Raw genomic sequence first — 10,259 nt, forward strand, 5'->3', positions numbered from 1 at the left:
AATTATTATTATAATAATATAATACTTTAAAAGCTACAAATAACATAGTACCTACATTTTATATTGTGTACTATTTTCCTTTTTTTATTGTGCTGTACATAGGTATCTAACACTGATTCTGTTTTTATGTTATTTGTAATATCCTTCTAAATAACTAAAATTAATAATTAATTTAACCGTTGCTGTAACATACATTCAACCAATTTTGAATGTGATGCATTCTTAAAAAACTGCCTTCGTGTGTTACAGGACTTATTTGAATTGTACCTTACTATTTTTAACAATTTTGAAACAACTTGTTTAAGTTAGAAAAATCTTCTTTCAATAATAATGTTTTGTAAAAAACCAAATGATTCATAACAATAAAATTTTTTAATAGCTATTTGACAGACAGAAAAATTGTTATTTAAAATAAATTTAAAGAATAAATGTGTCGGTCAGCATTCACAAATTTAGATGTATACAATTATTGATTTCAAAACTAAATTGTATGAATAAAATTGTTAACACTTTTTTTAATTATTGTTTAGTGATTTTAATAGAATAAACTGATGAATTATTTATTAATAATCACTAACTTATGTAAACAACTATTTTTTTTTTTTTTTAATGCCCTGGGGCTTTATTATTTAAACGACCCAAAAGTCTTTATAAATATGTTTTACAGTTATATATATTTTACATACCTACTAGTTATAAATTATATACAACTAATAACCAATTATTTTCAGATGTTAAATATTTTTAAACATAATAAAATCCAAAAAAATTGTACCCAAGTATGTGACATTTTTTCTTAGATTTATAATTGTATTGTATTTAATGTAGGCAGTGGTTAAAGTGGAAAAAATGTTGAGGGGGGACTAAAGTCACTAAAAATTGAGGAGCGTTCCCGAGTTCTTCCAAAGTCTATATCTAACCAAACTTTTTTAAGAAACCCACTACTCACTAGGTATAATTTGTTTCTTTCACACACCCTTGTAATTTTTTCACAAAAAGTTTATGTTAATAGTATATAAAATCAAATTTTCTCCTAAAGAAATGATTTAAAATATATAATGCCTGCTAAGTAATGTAAAATATAAATTGCAATTCATTGCCTGAAATGTTAAAAAAAAAAAATATGGGTTTACATTTTATTTTTAAACATTTAATTAAAAAAACAAATAATAAATAATTTATTTAAATTATAATATTATCATATTTATCAATATTATCATATATCATATGATCAATAATATTAGAACATGATACGTTAGTCTGAAGTATTCTTCCCATATCAAGTCCATTTAATTCTTGGAGATCTGTAAGTTTTGGCATATCTGTATAAGGGCGTTGATTTTTAGCTATTAAATAAGCTGTGCGAAATATTCTTGCAGTATTTTCTTGATCAGTCACCATCAACATTGAAATATGTTCATCAATAACTTTTTTTTCAGACAAAAATATAACTTTTTGTGCATTTAAATGAGCAGCAGAATTCTTGTGTTTAGAAATTTTTTTTCTTAAATTAGTTTTTTTCTTTTCTAATGTAGAACCTGATGAATAAACTTCTCCATTAGACCATTCAGATGCCACATGTGATCCTTTTTGATTTAATAAATTTTGATTTACATCTCTACAGATCTTACATCCAATATGTTTATTTTTAAAATAAATCCAAGGATATTCTTTAGTAAAATAAGTAATCTAAAAAAATAGAACAGACATTCTAACAGTTTGATAATAATATTTATTTAAATGTATTCATATGCTATAGTATATATAGTACCTATATTTTATCAATGGCTATAGGTACATTACCTATACTAATAATTAATATCAAAACTTAGTTAATATCTTAAAATTTTAAAATTTTAATTGCAAAAAAAAGGTATGTTAAATATCCTGATAGAGGTTTAGATATTTTTATATTATGTTTATATCTTGATACCATATTTTATCAAATACTCATCATTTGCTATATTAAATTGTACATAATAAAAGGAATTTGTAAAATAAATATTTTATATACCTACTTAACAATTTTAAAAAATATATTAATTTTAATTTAGTGTTAGGTGCTAAATACTAAATATAAAATAATTATATATAACTTGTAAAAGTAACAACAATTTTGAAATTTATAAAACCTAAACAATATTGTATAAAGTAAGTAGTTCATTGTTCATACATTCAATTAGTAAGTTTTATTCATAATTAATTAGATTTATTAATTTATTTTGTATACTTAAATGTATTACACTTAAATATACAAAATAAATAAATAAATTGGTGACTTTTTAGAGCTAAAACTACTATAAGTCCTCTACCCTATTCATATCAAATAACTTATATCTACCTGCTTAAAATCCCAGCATTCAGGAAACTCTGATTTAGAGTCTGGTATTATTGGTATTTCAGCGACATATTTTTTGACAGAAGAGACCGTATTTTCTGTACATGGACTTTGAATAATTTGTGCAACATTCTCACTACCATCAGTCTTTTTGATCTTGGTAAATTTGTATTTTAGTAGGCCAGCCATGATACAATTCTGTATAAATTAAAAACTAGGTAACTCAATAACAATTAACAAACTTACCAATGAAATTAATTTAGAATATAAATGTGGTTTGGAATATATTTATTTTAATTATAAAGATCTTCAATAAAAATATAAATTATTAAAACTTATTAACTTACCTACTATATTATATCGTAATAACTTGTAAAAAGTACACTATAGGTAACACCAAAATCAAAAAAATGAAAACTTACCAACTGTCAACTGATGGTAAGTATTAACTAATAAAATTATTTATTGGTCATTACTCATTAAAATCGTTAATCACACTATCACAACCATTCTCAATATCATATCAATAATAGAGCATTAAATAATAAATATCAATAGTATTATGAATATTATGATTTATCATTTATGTTATATTATTGACTATTGTGTGTCTCGCTAAACGGTATTCCCACGTTCTGGCGTTCGTATGTTTCTACGTATAGCCCGAGTACGTGTTATCAGGCTATCTACACGAGCGACCGTGTATCTATAATTAGACACCACTATACACTATATTAGTCACTATAATTTATTATTTAATAATCACATATTGCACGCGCCCCTATCATTAGAAACATGGAGATTATTGACGCGAAATAAAATACGTTTAAATTCGGTGAATAATCGATGTGTGTGTGTGGACGAGTGAGCTATTTTATACATTACTAAAATTTGGTAGCGTCCCCCCGGACTTTGGAGACTTAAATTAAAGGGGACGCATAATCTTACCGTAAATAAGAAGGGGGACTCCGTCCCCCTCCGTCCCCCCTCACTTTAACCACTGAATGTAGGTATTCTGTCATTGAGTTAGTTACTTATAATCAGTGCTCGAATTGGGAATTAATAAATAGAGGAGCTCAATCTAACAATTTAAAAACTGTGTTCCATGTGAAACATTATTTAATATAGTCTCGTGGGTGGCTTCTCCTCCCACAACTCCACCATCCATAAGTTATTAATACTACATTACAGCTTAGTTACATTATTTTAGCTTTATTATATTTAAAATATAAGATATTTGTAAGTGAATATGGATTTACATTTTATATTCACCTTAATTTTTAATATTATTATTATTTTCATTTTTGTACCATAAATAACTACATGATTAATTAGGAAATAACAAAATTATAATTATAAGTGATAATTTCTTAATATTTGTGGTTCAGACACATGCATATGTCAGTTTATTTTCAACACTAGTCCACAAATATTGATAATACAATTAAATTGTACATATTATAAAATTTTGTAGTCAACTAAACTAGGCAAAGAAAAAAACCTGATATAATAAATAATAATAATATATATTGTATAACAAACAACAAACTATAGTAATAAATCCAAAAATTACAGATTTTAAAATACCAAATGCTGCTTTCAAAAATCTTCCAAATGTATTTCATGCAGTAAAAACCATGGACCTTGTGATAGTCATTGATGATGGCTATTTTGATGTCACTCCTGGAATACTTAAACCTAACTTTTGTATTACACGGTTATACATATTTTGATGGATATTTGATGAGTTGTTCAAGTTTACTCATTCTGGAAAAAATAGGATTATTATAGGAAGACTAGTGTGAAACTTGGTCACTATTTTCAGATCATTGGAGGTTTTTTTAGACCCTTATTTTAAGTTTAAAATGTTGATATGTTCTCAGTCGTGAGTGTTAAACAATTGATCAATTCTTAAACATGTCTTACTAATTAATTAAAATAGTATTCAAACCCAATCATAATATTATGTCTTAAATTTAATTTTAAGATATGATAGCATGAAAATAATAACTGTATTAATACCAAAATTAAAAACAGATAAACTTAAGCCACTTTTTACTTTGTTTTAAATAATATGTTTACAAATTTTGAATATACCTTCATTGATATAGGTGTATGTTAACAGTCCTGTTTGGAAAAGTTGAATTTTCGTTCACTATTATTAACTTTACTATGTGTGCACTCCTCAATTTAATATATTTTCAAATAAATATTTAATAATTTACAAATTTAATGACAGTGATGATAGAAATTAATTTTTTGGCCTGTTTAGAAGAATTTTAGATATTGCCTATTTTATGATGTTGTATCAAATGACTTTAAGCATTTGCAAAATTAACTTATTGTTTAGTTAACTACGGAAAACACCAAAAATAATATTAGTAATCAATCTTTATTTCGATTACCCTAAATTATGTATGTTTTTAACTGAAACGACTTCAGTTTAAGTAATGTGAATAATTATTAATGAATTATGTTATAAATCGTTAATATAACAAATTTAATACGTAAATGTAACCAAAAAAATAATTATATTGAATAGATATTTTATCATATCTGTGATACTGATATAATTTTAAATTTTTATATAGATCTGTCTATCTGCACATTACCTGCAATACACCTACGATTTACCTGCGATCTACCTGCGAGTACAAAAAAAAAAAACGGTTTTTTTTAAAGCCAACTAGTTGTGTTAATCATTTATATTTCTTTTGTTTGTTTAATATTTTTTAAGTTTTTCAGCATTTTTTTTAGAAAATTTTTTAGTTCCAAAATGTCACTGAGGGACCACAATTACGTCATCCCAGCCAATCACGAAGAAGAAGAAGAAGAAGTTGGTGTTCCAAACATCCACCTGCAAGATCACACCTACGTCCAACAGTTACCTGTAGTTCCAATTCAGCCCCAACAGGAAGAAGATAGAGAAACCGTAGAAGATGGACTAGCACCTGGTGAAGAAGAAGAAGCTCCAGCACACGATGAAGAGCGAGAAGATGTACCAGCACATGATGAAGAGCGAGAAGAAGTACCAGCACATGATGAAGAACAAGAAGATGGAGCACAAGAACTTGTGATAGATGCTGAACCAAGAACATACAGAACAATCCCCGGCATTAGACTCAACTCAAAATTTTATGTGGATAATTTGGGATACAAATATTATCAAAAGAAGTTACAGGTCAATACAAAAAGGTTAATTTGTGAGCGGCAAAGAAATCCCAGAGGTCATAAGTGTTACGGTTCAGCATCAATCAGTAGAAATGAGATGGACAACCAACTTTCTATTATAACTCCTCACAATCATAATCCAGAAGCAATTGACTTAGATGTACCATTCTTGAGGAACGTACTTGGTGAAAAGGCTGTTGACCGCACAACTACAACCCCATCAATTCGAAGTCTTTATAACAGCGAAATAATTAGGTAAGTTAGTTTACTTCATTGTTGTGGTGAAATTCAAGTATATAAATTATGCTAAATATATATTAATTTGTTATACTTTTGGCAAAGCTGGGCAAGTTAGTCATTTTTTTTAACTAGTTGAAGTTAAGTTACTTTAGTAAAAAAACTAACTAAGTTAGAACATAAATGATGAAACAAAATAAAAAAATATATATAACAGTATGACAACATAAAATATAAATATAAAATAACAATACATAACAGTCATAGTGTAATCAGATATTTTATGTTTTATTTAAAATAATCATTAAATTTTAACAAAAGTGTCATTTCAAAGTTGTTATCAGACATAGACCCACGCCTTTCATCAAATAATTGCCCTCCAGCGCTAAAAAGTCTCTCCACGTGAGCACTAGAGGGAATACTAGTATTATATCGAATATACAATTTTTGTATTTCTTTAGAAAATACAGTTAATGAAAGTTTAGGAGAAGAGTTTGAATAATCATTAAATAGATTTTGAACTTTATCTGTTTCTGGATTTTCTATAGTATCAAAATGTAAAAAATCATCATATGTGATTTCATTGGTATCATCATTTAAAATAGTGTAATACTGCAATAGACAATAGTAATAATAGTTATATAGATAAATGGGCAAACCAAGACCAACAATAACACTACCACGAAAATTCGATATCGTGTAAAATGCCTACTCTCGGTTTAACCCACCCGTATAGATAGTATTTATATTTACATTCTACGGACTAAGCGGAAAAGCCATGGTTCCTGTGAGTACATTATTATAAATAGTAAATATTACTAATTATTATCCATGAGCCTATAATCCATATTCTATATTATATTCTATATATATATTTTATATAGCTTTTAGAATTTTGGAATGAAAAAAAAGTAATAATAATAATAATAAACAACTAGTTAGTTATTTTTCCAACGAGTTAGATTAGAATTATTTTACGCTTTCAATTCAACTCGTTAAGTTTGAAAGTTATTGTATATTAAAACTAACTAGTTAAGTTAGAAAGTTACTTAAAAAGTAACTTTCTAACTTAATTTTAACTTTCTAACTAGTTAGTGCCCAGCTTTGACTTTTGGTAGACATCCTCAAGCTGCCATAAACTATACATTCCTCCAGACACTATCGAGAGCGAAAAAGATGAGACAATCAAGGCGCCCAGAATTGCCTCAGGACATCCATGAACTATCAGAAATGTTGAGGGATCCCCGAAATCTAAATTACGCTTCTACATTTCAAATTCCTTCTAAAGCATTTTTCAATCAAGAATTGATTGTAAATGGAGTAAGCGTAGGAGTTATATTTGCAAACATTTCTGCAATTAACAGATATCGTCAAGAGTTAGCTACAGTAGAGATGGTTGGAATAGATGGTACATATAAGACACTTCCTCAAGTGCCAGGAGACTTGCGAAGTTTTCTGACATTTCAAGTACTCTACAAAAGTGTAGTAAGCAATTTATTCTGTTGATATTCGTTATTAGTATATTACTATTGTCATAATGTTCTAATATATTGTTTTTTACAATTTAGGCATTTCCAATGGTCTATGTTCTTTTGGGGAGTGAAACAGAAGAAACATACTCTGCATTATTCACTGTTATACGCAATATTCTACCTCTGAATTATGATAGAATCCGTTTTGTAACTGATTATGAGCGTGCTCTTATGAATGCTGTCCAGCGAACGTTTCCAAATAGCGATTTGCTCTGCTGTTGGTTCCATTATACACAGGTAATATAGAACAATTTTTTATGACCATATCTGCCACATCAACCTAATAATATTTATTTAAATTTATATGAATGTTACAGTCAGTTGTTAGATATTGTCACCGAAAAGTTAATGGTGTTTTGAATTTGGTGAAGAGAAATGAAGTGGCAGCTCGTATTTTCAGAATGGTAAATTTGAGTTTTATTTACAAGTAAACATTGTTGTATTTCAATTTTATTTTATATTTCAGGTATTAGCATTGCCTCATCTACCGGCTGAAAGGGGTAATCCCGCATGCCCTAATTTTTGTATGGTAGATGGTTTTCAAAAGATTGTAGAGTACATCTTACAATTTCCTGACATCAGTGAGGTTATGAGTCGTTTCCTGAGTGACTATATTCACGATTATTGGTTTTTGCAAATTTGTCCAAGTCGCTTAAGCGTTTTTGGTCAAGATCACCGGACCAACAATTACTTGGAATCATTTCATTCAACATTGCTCACACAAATTGGACGCCACCCTAATATTTGGGATTTTCTTCGTGAGTCGTCATAGTAGCACTTGACCTTATTGTGATCTTTATGTTACATTATCCTATAAATGTTTGTGTTATGTGTTTTTATGTTTGTGTTGTTAGGTACATGTTTAATATGATCAACAGTGTAAGAACAATTCTTAGGAATAAAATTAGTAAGTCCCATCAATATTTGTTTTTAATATAAAATTTGTTTTCTATTTTCTCTACCTACTTGTTTATTATTGCCTTGACAAGCTTGCCAAGAAAAATTTAAGTAATTATTACTTAAAATAATAACTTATATGTAAATCTAGCATTATAAATATTAGTTGTGTGGTGAATATTTGTGCTTTATAAATATTGTCCATGTTGATAAATATTTTATTTATTTATTTATTTTATGAGTATTTGTAGCATGAAACAATTGCTTTAAATTATTTTTATCGTCAACAATATTATATTATTAAATATTAACATACATATTTTTTTTTAACAGAAAGGCTTATTATTGTTGAAAATCAGTTCTTTATAGAATTTCAACAGTGCACAAATAACCTCACGGTAATTGATTAATTTTTAATTTTCTGAATAAACATGTTAATATGTTATTTTGATTGCATTTGAATTATGTCAATTATATTTACTTTTTTAGATTAGAGATGGTACTTCCAGATCTGAAAGGGAAAATACAACACGGATAATAAGATAATTAGTACAACAACTAAACAGAGACAGTGACTTGTTTATGTTTTTGAGGAGGACTGGTCACCGAAATGATGGCTATGTTCGACAACAAATTGGACCTTATCCCTGAGTGTGTTGTATATAATAAAATATACTGTATATATTTTAATTACTTTAAATTACATTTTCTACTTGTCCACTTATAAAAAATATTGTACTTATAATTTTTAAATTAAAAGTGATTAATAATTCACTGAATCAGTCTGAACCAGTTTATTTAATTGAAAAAATGAATCAGTTCATTAAAGTAAATACCATCTCTACTATACTCATCATTGTATTCTTTACTTCATACTTCTTAAAGTTACATTTTGTCTATTCAATAATTTAATGTATATTTGAATGTTTTTATTTTGTTTCTATTTATTGATAAACTTATACGAAAAAAATATACATCATATTTACATTTTAAATTTCAGCATTATAATTTTTTTTTTAATACGTACTTAAAATCTTAGTTTTATAATTTATACATTACTTTTGTTTGTATCTTATGTTTATGTACATATTATTATGTAATATTAAAATATATATTCAATTAATATGTATGAATATACAATTTTGAAACTGCATTTAAAACAAATAACTGTTGTTGAACATAAAATTAATAGCATTACACCATATTCAAAATATCGATGGTGACAATGCAAAAGGGCATAAGCGATATTTTTGAAATTATTCAGGAGAGCAAAAAAACTATTTTTCAACAATAATTGCATCTTGATCATTATATTTTTAATTTAGAAATATATGATAAGAATAAAAAAGATGAGTGGTACTAAGACAGTTGTTCTTCCATTTTTTTAGTTAAACACTTATATCAGTAAAGATTGAATATTATTATATAATTTGATGCTTACGCCCCATTAATTTTCTTGCCTGTGATTTTAGTTCTAATATTTTGGTGTCTATGCCATTACTTTTGCCGCGAATGTACAGCGGCCGCCCCTATGGGGCCATATGGCCGATGCTTAGTACGTTAATGCGGCAAAAGTAATGGCACAGAGAGGAGGGGACCCGCGTATGTCGTCGTCGTCGTCGTCGTGGTCGAAATTATAGAATAATTTGAGCAAGCACCCAGTTCTTTTCTTCGCGCGATGACGTCATAAACGGGCGGTGAGCTACATTTTCAATTTATTCAATAGTAATTTATATTTTAATTTAATAACAAATTAAAAAATATAATATTATTGATTGGTTAAAATATAATATTACACAATAAATATTATTGTATAATCAAATTTTGAGTCAACAATTAACTACATCCCGCGAATAAAGTCTTATCTATTATTTTATTTTTACGTGATAAATTAATAATAATATTATGATAATAATTTTCATGATTATAAACGAAAATTACACCTGAAGACTTTTTACTTCGAAAACAGTTTTTTTGATTAAGTGTGAGACGTGTTAATTGTTTAACTTTAGTTATAGAACACGGCTGTATTCACTGCTAAGAAATGAATAATGTAAGTACAAAATAATATTATTATCTATGAT

General features: G+C 27.2%; 1 pseudogene across 1 annotated transcript; it reads left to right on the forward strand.

Moving 5' to 3' along the window:
• Window positions 1-4,859: 4,859 nt before the first annotated feature.
• Window positions 4,860-9,021, forward strand: LOC149062457 (uncharacterized; annotated as a pseudogene). The gene is made up of 7 exons (XR_016191173.1): window positions 4,860-5,764; window positions 6,865-7,231; window positions 7,315-7,515; window positions 7,596-7,682; window positions 7,745-8,036; window positions 8,509-8,573; window positions 8,665-9,021. The product of XR_016191173.1 is annotated as an uncharacterized LOC149062457 (transcript).
• The last annotated feature ends 1,238 nt before the right edge of the window (window positions 9,022-10,259 follow it).

The sequence above is a fragment of the Diuraphis noxia genome, unplaced genomic scaffold (assembly GCF_037042655.1).
Source record: "Diuraphis noxia isolate RWA-SAM2 unplaced genomic scaffold, SU_Dnox_SAM2 contig0001, whole genome shotgun sequence".
NCBI lineage: Eukaryota > Metazoa > Arthropoda > Insecta > Hemiptera > Aphididae > Diuraphis > Diuraphis noxia.